Source organism: Papaver somniferum, chromosome 9 (genome assembly GCF_003573695.1).
Source record: "Papaver somniferum cultivar HN1 chromosome 9, ASM357369v1, whole genome shotgun sequence".
NCBI lineage: Eukaryota > Viridiplantae > Streptophyta > Magnoliopsida > Ranunculales > Papaveraceae > Papaver > Papaver somniferum.
Window position 1 is genome coordinate 181780855 of NC_039366.1, and position 13846 is coordinate 181794700.

The window sequence follows — 13846 nt, forward strand, 5'->3', positions numbered from 1 at the left end:
CTTGATTTCTAGTCTACATAGCTAAGTCTCGGACTAGGATAGAAAAGTGTAGTTGAGCTCAAGGACTTCATAGCGATTCATCATACAACGACGAAGATCTACTCAAGAAACCGTGGAACTTCATCAACAAAAAGGTATGTGGAGACTTAAACTTATCTATCAATCAAAAGTCTATCTATTCTATCTCCTACTTCTTATGAGACAAAAAGTCGTATGCTATATAGACTGGATCATACACATTTGACATTTCGAGCTGAGTATTCACTACTTATATTTTTCTCGAAGTCGTGTGTTGGTAAATCGTTTCGCTTTGATCAAGTTTATCTTCACCTAGTGACGAAAGTCATGAAAAGTTTCAATTACTTTGAGAATTGCTCTGACGTGAAACGGTATGTGAATAACGGCTATATAACGTCCTCTGAGAATGTCTGAATGATTGGAATGAGAGTTTAGATTACATAACCATGTATTCCTTAATCCGAAGTTTTCAAACTTTGTTGATTGAGAGAAACCGGAGGAATTGGCTTTGCCAAGTCCGCGAACTGACGGAAGTTCTCTTACCGAGAATTTCTGCTGGGATTTTCCAAAAACTCGTTTGCGTGTTTAGTCCGTGAACTCAGTCCGAAAACCTAATCCGCGAACTGGCGTAAGTCTCTTTGCTGAGATTTTCTGCTGAGTTTGGAAAATTCTGCCGGTTGCCTTAAGTACGCGAACTTGTTTGTGAGCTTAAGTGGTTATGATCTAAAGATGTTCTTTGAACATGAAACTTAAATTACTAAGGAATGCTTTATGCAAACCGTGTCTATAAAGTTCATGAGCCGATTCATCGAATCGAATCATTTTTGTTTCAATTGTGTCTTGTGTAGTAACATAAGATCTCATAACAATTGAACAACTCTCTAACTAGTTCATTTGAGTCAATTGAACTAGTTATGGTGAAGAAGAACTAGGTTAATATGAAATATTCATATGGTTAACCTTTTGGGTTACTATGTTGAACCAACATACACGTACACGTTTGGGCACGGTTTTCACAAAACCAGTAAACGTCTACCCAAGTGTGTGTGACAAGCTAAGTTTTCGATCTAACGGTTGAGAAATATTAGCTTAAATCTAAATCAGGTTTTCATCTAACGGTGAATATGGATTGCTTTGTAACTAAGGCAAAACCCTGATTTGAAGACTATATATAGGAGACATCTAGCATTGGGAAAAACTAATCCCCACACGTCTGTGTGATACTAGTGCGCTCGCTAGAGTCGATTCTCCTTTAACCTTTGGTTTTCTTCTCTAAAACCAGGTTAACGACTTAAAGACTTCATTGGGATTGTGAAGCCAGACCGATACTACATTTATCGTAGTTGTGTGATATGATCTTGCATATTCTATCGTACGAGTACAATCTATTGATTGGCTTGAGATCGTGAGAGTTATCCGATAGGCAAGATAAAGAAGTCACAAACATCTTCGTCTCACTGTTTTTGATTCCTCGACAAACCGCTTGTGTAGTAAAGAAGGATTGTTGAGAGGTGATTCATTAATCTAGGCTGCTCTTCGGGAATATAAGACCGGATTATCAATTGGTTCCTGTTCTCCTTGATTTTGTATCTTAAGACGGAACAAAACCTAGGGTTTTTCCTGTGGGAGACAGATTTATCCTTTGATAGACTTTTCTGTGTGAGACAGACTTTTTTATTAGCAAGTCTGCGATTTTGGGTTGCAGCAACTCTTAGTTGTGGGTGAGATCAGCTAAGGGAATCAAGTGCGTAGTGTCTTGCTGGGATCAGAGTCCTAGGAGTACAATTATACCTTGAATTAGTGGGAGAATGATTGTGGTTCAACTATAGTCCAGTCCGAAGTTAGCTTGGAGTAGCGGCTTAATACAGTGTGTATTCAATTTGGACTAGGTCCCGGGGTTTTTCTGCATTTGCGGTTTCCTCGTTAACAAAACTTTTGGTGTCTGTGTTATTTCTTTTCTGCATTATATTTTATATAATTGAAATAACACAGGTTGTGCGTTAAGATCATCAATTGGAAATCCAACCTTTGGTTGTTGATTGATATTGATTGATCCTTGGATATTGGTCTTTGGTACCGTCCAAGTTATTCCTTGTGTTTGATTAAAGACTCGCTATTGTTTTAGCTTGAGTAAATCAAAAAAAGTCAGAGATATTGACTCCTTGAGATACTTTAATCTAGATTGAGTCTGACTGTCTAGTTGATTCTCTAGCAAAATATTTCGGAGTTAGTCCATACAGATTGCTAAGCGAAATATTGGGTGGTGTTGTTAGACTCCGCTTTTTCATTTGATATCGGCAATGGTCATTCGTCTTGGAGTTGGCACCGGTGCTAGCTTGACTTGGGCGCGACTTAGCTTGGTTTGGGTGCGACTTGGCTTGGCGCGGTTTGGACGCGGCTTGGCGCGGCTTGGACGCGGATTGGCTTGGCGCGGCTTGGACACGACTTGGCTTGGTTTGGGTGCGACTTGGCTTGGTTTGGGCGCGACTCAGCACGGTTTGGATGCGACTGGGCTTGGCGCGGCGCGGGTTGGCTTGGCGCGGTTTGGACGCGGCTTGAACGCGGCTTAGGTGAGTGTTGAGGATTTTACACGTCTCAATACTAAGAGGATGGATGTGTTAAGGCAGTATGCCTTGCAACATAGTAGTGGTGTTGAGGAATTTGCATGTCTCAACACCAAAAGGAAAATGTGTTGAGGAAGCTTGCCTAGCAACACAATAGTGGTGTTGAGGAATTTGCACGTCTCAACACCAAGATGAAGAATGTGTTGAGGAGGCACGCCTAGCAACATAGTAGTGGTGTTAAGGAATTTGCGTGTCTCAACACCAAGAGGAAAACGTGTTGAGGAAGCTTGCCTAGCAACACAGTAGTGGTGTTGAAGAATTTGCACGTCTCAACACAAGAGGAAGAATGTGTTGAGGAAGAATGCCTAGCAACACAGTAGTGGTGTTGAGGAATATGCACGTCTCAACACCAAGAGGAAAATGTGTTGAGGGAGCTTGCCTAGCAACATAGTAGTGGTGTTGAGGAATTTGCACGTCTCAACACCAAGAGGAAGAATGTGTTGAGGAAACATGCCTAGAAACACAGTAGTGGTGTTGAGGAATATGCACATCTCAACACCAAGAGGAAAATGTGTTGAGGGAGCTTGCCTAGCAACATATTAGTGGTGTTGAGGAATTTGCACGTCTCAACACCAAGAGGAATAATGTGTTGAGAAAGCATGCCTAGCAACACAATAGTGGTATTGAGGAATTTGCACGTCTCAACACCAAGAGGAAAATGTGTTGAGGAAGCTTTCCTAGCAACACAATAGTGGTGTTGAGGAATTTGCACGTCTCAACACCAAGAGGAAGATGTGTTGAGGAATCTTGCCTAGCAACACAGTAGTGGTGGTGAGTAATTTGCACGTTTCAACACCAAGAGGAAGATGTGTTGAGGAAGCTTGCCTAGAAACACAGTAGTGGTGTTGAGGAATTTGCACGTCTCAACACCAAGAGGAAGAATGTGTTGAGGAAGTATCCATAGCAACACAGTAGTGGTGTTGAGGAATTTGCACGTCTCAACACCAAGAGGAAGAATGTGTTGAGGAGGCACGCCTAGCAACACAGTAGTGGTGTTGAGGAATTTGCGCGTCTCAACACCAAGAGGAAAATGTGTTGAGGAAGCTTGCATAGCAACACAGTAGTGGTGTTGAGGAATATGCACCTCTCAACACCAAGAGGAAGAATGTGTTGAGGAAGCATGCCTAGCAACACAGTAGTGGTTTTGAGGAATATGCACGTCTCAACACCAAGAGGAAAATGTGTTGAGGAAGTTTTCCTAGCAACACAGTAGTGGTGTTGAGGAATTTGCACGTCTCAACACCAAGAGGAAGAATGTGTTGAGGAAGCATGCCTAGCAACACAGTAGTGGTGTTGAGGAATTTGCACGTCTCAAAACCAAGAGGAAAATGTGTTGAGGAAGCTTGCCTAGAAACACAGTAGTGGTGTTGAGGAATTTGCACGTCTCAACACCAAGAGGAAGATGTGTTGAGGAAGCTTGCCTAGCAACACAGTAGTGGTGTTGAGAAATTTGCACGTCTCAACACCAAGAGAAAGATGTGTTGAGGAATCTTGCCTAGCAACACAGTAGTGGTGTTGAGGAATTTGCACGTCTCAACACCAAGAGGAATAATGTGTTGAGGAAGCATGCCTAGCAACGCTGTAGTGGTGTTGAGGAATTTGCACGTCTCAACACCAAGAAGAAGAATGTGTTGAGGAAGCTTTCCTAGCAACACAATAGTGGTGTTAAGGAATTTGCACGTCTCAACACCAAGAGGAAAATGTGTTGAGGAAGCTTGCCTAGCAACACAGTAGTGAGTGTTGAGGAATTTAGACGTCTCAACACTAAGATATTTTAAAAATTTTTGAATATACCTAATAGATATAAAACATTTAGTTTAAGGATAGTTACTTAGCTCTGTCTCCGCTAGGCGTGTCCTTCGCGCATGGTATTTGGGTATTTTAGGCTCCCCCATGAGTAAGCAGCATCAGGCGTTAGTGATGACATCAGGACGATGATGGGTTGACAGACGTACAAAAGTCCCCAGGTCTTTGATGGGATGAAGCAAAAGTGGCCATAACTGTGAACCTTGGCTGGATGCGATCACGATCCTTGACAGGGACGAGTGTGGTGGATACGGGCACGAACCGTGGAAGGGAGGAGTGGCGGCTACGACACGATCCTTGGCAGGAAGGAGGCGTTGAAGCGGCTTAGGCTCTTTGAGAGGAGGTTGAAGCTTATGGAGTAAAATGATGAATCTTCGGCTTCGGATCCTGGAGCTGCTTATGGAGAGAACACTGAAGCGGAGCGGCTGCTGGAGCGAACGATGAAGCGGAGCCGCTGCTGGAGAACGTTGAAGCGGAGCGACTTCTGAAGAGAACGTTGAAGCGTCTCCTGGATAGAAACGTCGAAGCGGCTCTTGGATAAAACTCCAGTGAGGGCGCTATTAACCCCTGACATCGAAAAACGACTTGATACGATATGGCATATGGGAAGACGGCACAAATAGTGCTGGTCGACAAGTCCTGTTTTTCTCTCATGTTAAAGAATACGCTTCTTCTATTTGATTTTCCCTTGCAACTCTCAGAGCCTTGACGGTTACAATGTTGAAGTCAGAGGCCGCGTCAGTCAGCGTGCTGTCAAACTCGACATCCTTCAAGTGAACAGTGATTAGGAGTCCCCAGTTCCATCTATCAATCGTGATTTCCAGGAGAGGTTGGGGTTTGGGAACGGCTTCCCTGGCTGGAAACAGCTGCTTTCCTGATGAAGTGCGGTTGAGGGATGCAAATATGTCTTGACGCCGCGCCTTGGAGAAACATAGAATCTCACATAAATATTTCATCATAGACTGCACGATTTTGTAGGCGAAGTCCCCAGAAATCATGCAGCTCCTGACGGGAAGAGGGTCTCTGTGAACTCAAGAGGCTTGCTGATTTTCTTTGCCTCGATTTTGGAGAAGTCGTTCTTGATCTTCACGTGTGATGAAATTGGATTGTTGATTCCCTTCTACTGGGCGTTCAAGAGCAACGCGAGCCTCTTCATCTATAAACGTGCGTCCTGCTGAAGTACCTGCGTCGGATGTTAAAAGTATTCCTTGTCAGCTGCATCTGGGGTTGACGTGACTCTTGTGGTGGCCGCTCCGTTAGTGTCTTGAGGAAAATAGGTAACTCTTTCTGAGTTGTATCCATGTCTGTCTGAGCCTCACGAGAACCTTTAGGGTTTGAATTCGTTTCTCATCAACACACCCAAATTTACCAAAAACAGCAGAATCAGTTTTTACCCCAAAACACAACTAAACTTGACAAACAAGCTTGAGATAGCAACGCTTGCAAGTTCGACCGAGCAGTGCTCTAACACTTCTTTTGGTATTCGGAAATGGCAAAAATTTTGTCTTCAAGTTCCACACCTTTGGAAAATAACCTCTAGATATTTTCCATCCTCATCGACGTATTTCTGATTTTTATTTGGTACAGTTTTTTCATCTCCCCAAACAAATCTTTCAATTGATTCTTCATTGTCATCGGCGATTCAGCATCAATTACAAAATATAAAAGAAACTTGACACACGAAAGAAGCAAGTGGAATTTGAACTCTTGGATTGTAGTTGATTATCAGGTGCATAACAAATAAGAGAAAATTAGGTCTTCTTCATTTTCAATAGTCTTCCCTCTCATTGTTGTCGACAAAAAAGGGTAATGATCTCTGATTGATTTCAAAACTCACTAATCTTCCCATGGGTGATTTTTGTTTTCCTAGACCAAAGGGAGAAAAAAATTCTTGTGAAACCATTTCTCTTCTCTTCTGTGGAAAAATTTTTGGTTGTAAAGATGTAAAAGTTTCCTACCGAAGAGCTAGGCATGGCTTTTTCAAGGTTTTTGGAAAGTTCGGAATTCCAAACATTTGTCCCTCCACAGTAGAAGATGCTTATTGGAGTCGTTGAATTTGCAGAGTTGGTTTATTTTCTTCAAATGGGTACTCAAGTTCTTGACATATGTGGATGGATTATTCAACAAATGGCGACAATGACCTCATCCAACAAGAAATTGGGGTTTCCTTGCCTTATCGAGCGCATATGTGGAGAATTCTCCACCGGTACAATTGGAAACTCTATTGGAACCCCTATATTGGTTCGTGGAAGTACATTCAAACGTATGAGAACGAACGAGAACAAAAGAAAAATGGCATTTATTTCAACTCTTGACGGTTCTTGTGATCTAACAACCTTGAGCCCTCTTCAACAAATACGCAAGGATGTTTGCAAGATCAAATCCAAGGTAAAAGGAATGCAAATACAATTATGTTTGATTGTTAAAATAGATAAGAATCATAAGATTCAAGCTTCCTTTGGTGATTCGATGATGAGGAAAATGAATAACCCTTGCATCTTATGCTTCTTTTGTAACTATTTTACTAGGAAACTTATTATGAGAATTTATTCTTGCTTTTGAGAAGGATAACTAGGGTTTGGTATAGCATAAGTTGTGATTACACAAGCTATTTCCAACATTTTCATCTTGCATGTTTTTAGATTTAGTTATTTAAATTCTAGAGTTTTTGGAAGATGAACTTGCAATATGTATTCATTGTTGGTTTAATATATTGCAAAGTCTTATGAGATATATGTATCCTTTAATTTTTGTAAATTGAACTGATGTCTCATATATGCTCAAAAGTTAAATCTATTATGTTTTATATAAACTGAAAATGGAACAAACTTTTTGAGATATTTCCTCGTAGTATCGATCTACTCGTGATCACACTGTTGTGTTACTGCATTATACACTCCGTAATATTTTCTTATGTTGAGTCATACCGATTAAAATTATCTCTTTGTTCGTAACTGACGTTGAGATTAATTTAACTCGATGTTCATGATACAAATCCATGTGATTTGTTAATGCCCGACAAAATCCTTCTTTTTAAAAAAGTAAGGTCACTCATGTTGTTCTCTTGGGAATGACATCAAATGGGGCAGATTTCTTAAATGAACTTGTGCTCAATTGCTATATCTTTGCGGGGTGTGTGGTTGTGGAATTTACAGGGGATGCATGTATCTTAAATCTCCTAGATGAGCGCTAAGTATTTCATACTATGTGACATCATCTGAATAAAGTCGATATAAGGAGTTACATATTAACTATGTTATTATGTATTATCTCTAACTTCCTTAAATCTTGAAGTATCTTTTGGTTGAATTCATTATGATCCCATGATTTTCGTACCTTTGCCAATTTTTATTGACAAAAAGGGGGAGAATTAATTAGTAGTTTCGCGTTACATACATATGGTTTACAGATTATTATGTAAGGAGGAGTGAATAAATATCTATAGGTTTCACCTATTATGCAAAAGATGTAAGTATTGATTAAGGGGGGAACATATCACCGTAGTATTACTTCAAAGTTATGATACAATTGAACTTTGGAGAAGATAAGAATACTATGTTTCTGTATAACGATGATTGAGAATATTTGTTTTCAAAGTTGTTATTGCTAAGGATCTTCAACAACAACGATGTTGAGTTAAACACGTTCAGAATCACTGCAACTTGAAGTAACGAAGAATTCAAGGAGTTGAAGAAACCAAGAAAATCAAGCATGATGGATTCGAGGAGTTTTTGAAGCTTTATATTTTAATCCATATGTATTGATAGTTTTATTACTAAAATTGACAAAGGGGAGATCGTTAGAGCATTGCTCGGTCGAACTCACAAATGTTGGTATCTCAAGCTTGTTATCAAATTTAGTTGTCAAAATTATATCTTTATTTCTAGTCTACAATTATTTAAGTCTCGATTAGGATAGAATATGCAGCTAAGAATCGTACATCAGTATTTTCTACCGTTTGAAGTCGAAGATCAACCGAAGCTTTTGGATAACTTCTTCAAAAAAAGGTAAGTGAAGACTTGACCACCTATTTCTCAAGTTATATTCATCTCTCTATCTAAGAGATGTTGTCGCATAACTAATTAGACTATCTTAAGCATATCAAGAATTTCGAGTCAGGTTTATCTTGGTAATTAGTTCTCGAAATATATATGACTAAGCTTAATGAAAATTTGTTCTTACTTGATGAATTTCGGTTAAGAACAATTTATTGTTCATAATCTAAATTATGATTCAAGATTATCATTTGAAAATAGCCTGGAATAATGATATGTGTCATTGATGTTATTTGGGAATGTTTCGAACTGATTTAAAGAAAATTAGAATTACTGTAATTTCGGATACAAGACAGTATGCATACCAGTCTTACTGTTATAGGTCCGGAACCGTAGTACATGTACCTAGTACACGTACTGGAGTATCTATATGTCGATGGCAACTTTTTGGTATACATACCTTAAATATCTGTGAACTCGTGAACTCAGAAAGGTACGAAAACTAGTAAGTGTACTGAAAAAGAACTGTCGGTTTTGGAACCGGTATGGAATTCATACCCGGTACGCATACCGAAAAAGTTATGTATGTTCCAGAACTTTAATTTGCCTTAAGGGTACACATACCCGGTACATGTACCATGACAAATATTTTCACAAACAAGGTTTAAGTACACGTACTTCCCCCATCGAATAATTTCAAATGCACATAAAATTATTTATGTGAGATAATTAGCATTCGAACAATCTCTAAAAAACATTATAGACATATTTGATCATATGATTATGACTCAAGATTAAAGTCTTAAGTGTTATATGAAAATGCTCAAGCTTATAGTTCAGTTGGCTAGCTTCGGCTAACCATTAATGAACGTTTTCTTAGTACACGATTCAGTTACGGTTCATCCTAACCAGAGTGTAGATCTTGTTATGTTAATCAGATTCAAAGATTCATCTAAAGGTGGTATTTTTTGCTTGGTTCCAAAGCTATCTTAGCTTAAACCTAAAACAACCTATGCTTTGAAAGTCTATAAAAGGGGAACCTCAAACAACTAGGATCTTTGAATCTCAACACTATCTTTATGTGTCCTAGTTGTAAACTAGAATAGTCCTCTTCCTAAAACCCTTTTAGGGTTTAGCGACTAAAAAGACTTCATAGGATTCGTGAAGCCAGGTCCAGCTATCTTTTATCTTGATAGTTCGAGTATCCTGATCTTGTTTGATTGTTGAGCTTGCTCTATCAATCAAGATAGATAGATAGAAATCAAAAATTTCTCTTCGTCTCAAACTTTATTGATTCCAAAAGTTTAATACTTGTGAGGTGAATAATAATCTAGGTTGCTCTTCGGAAAGCATAAGTCCGGATGTTGAGGCTTGCTATACTTTGTCTATTTCCATCTATTTCCGGTCTCACCATGATTTATGATCAGAAAGGAAACGACACATATAGGTTTATCTGTGGAAGGCAGATTGGTTTAAAGTATTCAACTGAATTGAAGCAACTCTTAGGCTGTAAAGGACGTCAGCTAAGGGAATCAATTGCGCAGAGTCCTGCCAGGATTTAAGAGGCATGAGGAATGCGATTATAACTGAATTTTTGTGAGAGTTTAATTCGGTTTCAACAATATTCCAGTCTGAAGTTAATTGGTAGTAGGCTAGGCTAGTGTCTGTAGCGGCTTAATACAGTTTTGTGTTGAATCTGTACTGGTTCCCGGGGTTTTTCTGTATTTTCAGTTTTCTCGTTAACAAAACTTCTGGTGTGTTTGTTATTTATTTCTCGCATTATATTGTTTATCTTTATAATTGAAATATCTCAGGTTGTACGTAAATCAATCAAAGTAGATACATCCATCCTTGTTTGTTGGATACGACTTGATTGATTCTTTGATATTGATTTTTGAGATCGTCCAAGAACTCTCACACGTAAATTAGGTTCACGGATTTGGTTCTGTCAACTTTCTAATTGCGAGAGAAAGAGATATAACTCTGAATATTATTCCTCGATTGAGATTCATTAGGTTGAACTCTCAGAATTGTATTTAGGTTTTGTCCATACAGGTTTCCTAAGAAAAAGTTGGTGGCGTATTTTGGTACCCCCACGTTTCCAGGGATGACCAAAATAGAAAAAACGATGGGCAAATGAGAAAATTTATTGATTTTTCCATCGCGTCCAACAAGAGACGCGCGCTTCCTCTTAAGATGAGTGGTTCTACCACAACCGCAAGCGACTTCATCTCATCCGCACGTCCCAACATAAGCCACTGATGGTACAACTGAATTTGTGCGTCCCTAGTTTGCCCGCCAATGGATATATCTGAATTTAATCGTCCAATGGCTCCAATTCTTTCCCCTATAAATTCATCTCATTTCAACTCCAAATTCACACCTTCTGCACCTCTAAATCTCTCTCAATCTCATAGCATCTCAATACTCATTTTTCCTTCATTTCAATCACAGCTACTCATAGCATCTCAATTTATCAAAAAAATTCCAAAATATATTTTTGTAACAAACATGGCAACCCCCTCGCAACAATCACAACAAGAATCCACTACAGTTTGTGGTACCAAGTTTACGATGGATGAATATGTAATAAAAATTATGTACTATTTACAGTAGATCAAAGCAATGGTTTCCAACAACATCAGTCTATATTTTATCAAAAGATTTTTGAAAAATTTCGGGAAGAAATCGGTAACATCAATTCTTGTGATTCTGAAAGATTATCTCACCGTTTTCATGCAATTAGCAAAGATGATAGTGATTTTCAGCTTTGATAATGCAAATGTTCCGATGCAAAAAAAAAAGGTGAAGGTGAACCAGATGTGGAACAAATATGGTGAGAACAGTGGCAAGGATCACACAAAGGTGGGTTCCAATACGGAAGTTATTTTAACATTCTGAGGAAACTTAAAAAATTTAAGTGTTGGAAGGTAATCAAGTACCAACGAGATCACCATATGGACCAAATTACATAAACTACTTACAATATAATTAAAAATATATATTTAATTAAACAAAACATCTATTTGTATGGGTTTTGACGACCGCGCGCAACTCATTTCCTAGCCCAAAAGTGCGCAATTAGATCTTGCCTTAGTTGTCTATAGAGGCCTCGATTATGAACTCTGTCAGTGGCAAGTTTATATTCTCTTGTAGGATGGCCATGGTGCACTACAAAACTCATCCTCAAATCTTCGTATGAATAATTAGTCTAGTGGGTTCACGTAGGGTTTCCTCGCTGACCATGTTATGAAGAATTATGCAAGTTAGCATAATTTTGTTCATTTCTTGAAGCTCAAAAAACGACACGACCTACAAACAGTGATGGAATTCCTTTTCAAAATTTCAAATGCGCGTTCAACATCCTCTCTCAGCGCCACTTGTTGGGTGTTAAAATACTTCATATCCTTCGAAGTCGTTGGTCCAAAGCATGTCTGACTATAGGCTTGAACCAAAGTCGACCATTCTGGATAGATCTCATCTGCCAGATAATACCCTTGAATGTAGTCATGACCGTTGACGGTGAAATTACAGTGCGACGCTAGCCCATGCTCGAGATCTTCAAAGAATAGTGATTTATGCAAAATGTTGATATCATTTTGTGAACCTGAGAGTCCAAAAAATGCATGCCAAACCCAACAATCAGAAATTGACGAAGGTTCCAATATTATAGTTGGTTTTGGATAGTAACCCTATATTGACCTGCCCATTCAACCGAACAACCTCTCACTTCCAATGCAAGCAATCAAGACTGCGTAGCATTCCTGGAAAACCCCTAGTTGTGTTTTCGACAGTTATTCTATCAACATCTACCTGAGTAGGTTTCCATAAGAAAGTTGGACCAAAATGGTCGACTATTGTTTCGTAAAACATTTTGATATATCTATATGTGGTTGTTTATCCCATATGGATGTACTCATCTGTGGAATCCACTGGTACCCCATAACATAATATTCGAAGGCTACAGTGACCATTCTTTCAGGCCTAAATCCTTGTACATGTCGTGCATCATACTAATAATTAATTAAAAGTTGTACCTGATGTAGCTCGGCAATAATCCTTTGAGTAAAGTTGCGACTCATGCGGAATCGACACTGAAAATTTGCATCTGAATACATACATCCTGGATTAAAATAATCATGCATCATCTTATCGTGGTAAAAATGTCGATCTCGCCACATCCATCTTCTAGTCAAAACTTCTTGTGGCTCTAAAGGCTTTGGTATTATCCCTGAATGTAATTTCAATATAAATTTTGCCGCCTTCTGTCCTCAATTGTATCTTCATCCATGTGACGCAAAATCTCTACATACATTTCTTGTTCTGCTTCATACAAGGTTTCATCTATTTCCTAATCGTCCTGAGTCCAAGCACTATGGTAAGCAATTTTGCTTCACTTACCGTAGTGAGCTCGGCCTGAGACCCATTCTTAGCCTCAAATAAGCTATAGATAATGGAAATATTTCACCATAGTGCTTGGCTTCAGAAGAACCAAAATCTGGGTTCATGGTTGAAAATTAAAAGTGATTGAAATTGGAGAAAGTTGATTGGATGAACGAGTGTTTTTATTTTGGAGGATGAATTTGAGTAATATATATTTGGGTGGAAAATAATTGTTCCTTCCACCGTTGGAAAAATAACAGTTGGCGGCCTTGCCTAATCCGCAAGCGGCTAAGGTGAAACCACCAACGGTTTATCTTGCGCCGAGCGGGGTAACTTAGCCGTGCGTTTCTTCATCGCCCGCGAATTTCTTTTAGGCTTAGTCTTATGACCTTCCAATCTAGCATCTAGATAACCCCCTAAGTCTTATGGAAAATTTATTCTAGTATACTAGTCGCAGAACCAGCGAGGCTACGTTCAATCATTCAGTGTAAATATGTTTTTTTACTTTCCTCTGAATGGAACAACGCAGATACCGTGGAATATTCCACTCGGCGCTGAACCGAACATTGAAAAGATGATTATTATTTTTTTCTGCGCGTAACCATTCAGCGAAACTATCTCACTACTAGTTGGTATTCGAGATATATCTGGATAGAGAAGTAGAAGAGCAGAATAGACAACGCTTAGAGAAGAATAAACAAGGATTTTTATCTAATCTAGAAGCCAAATCTAGCCCGTAAGACTTAGGCTAAGTCGTATGGTCTTCAATCTGGCATCTAGAATGGAAGGCCACATCAACTAGAAAAACCTCATAAGTCCTATGTCAGATTTAATCTAGCAAGTAGATGCGCTGAACCATTCCCCGTGACCGCATTGAATGGAACAACGCAACCATCTCAGCTGTCGGATCAAAAAATAAATCAATGTGTGCTGAACCAAATAGTGAAAAGTTGATTTTTTCTGTGCTGAACCATTCAGCGAAACTATCTCGCTACTGGTTCACATGTGAGATATACCTAG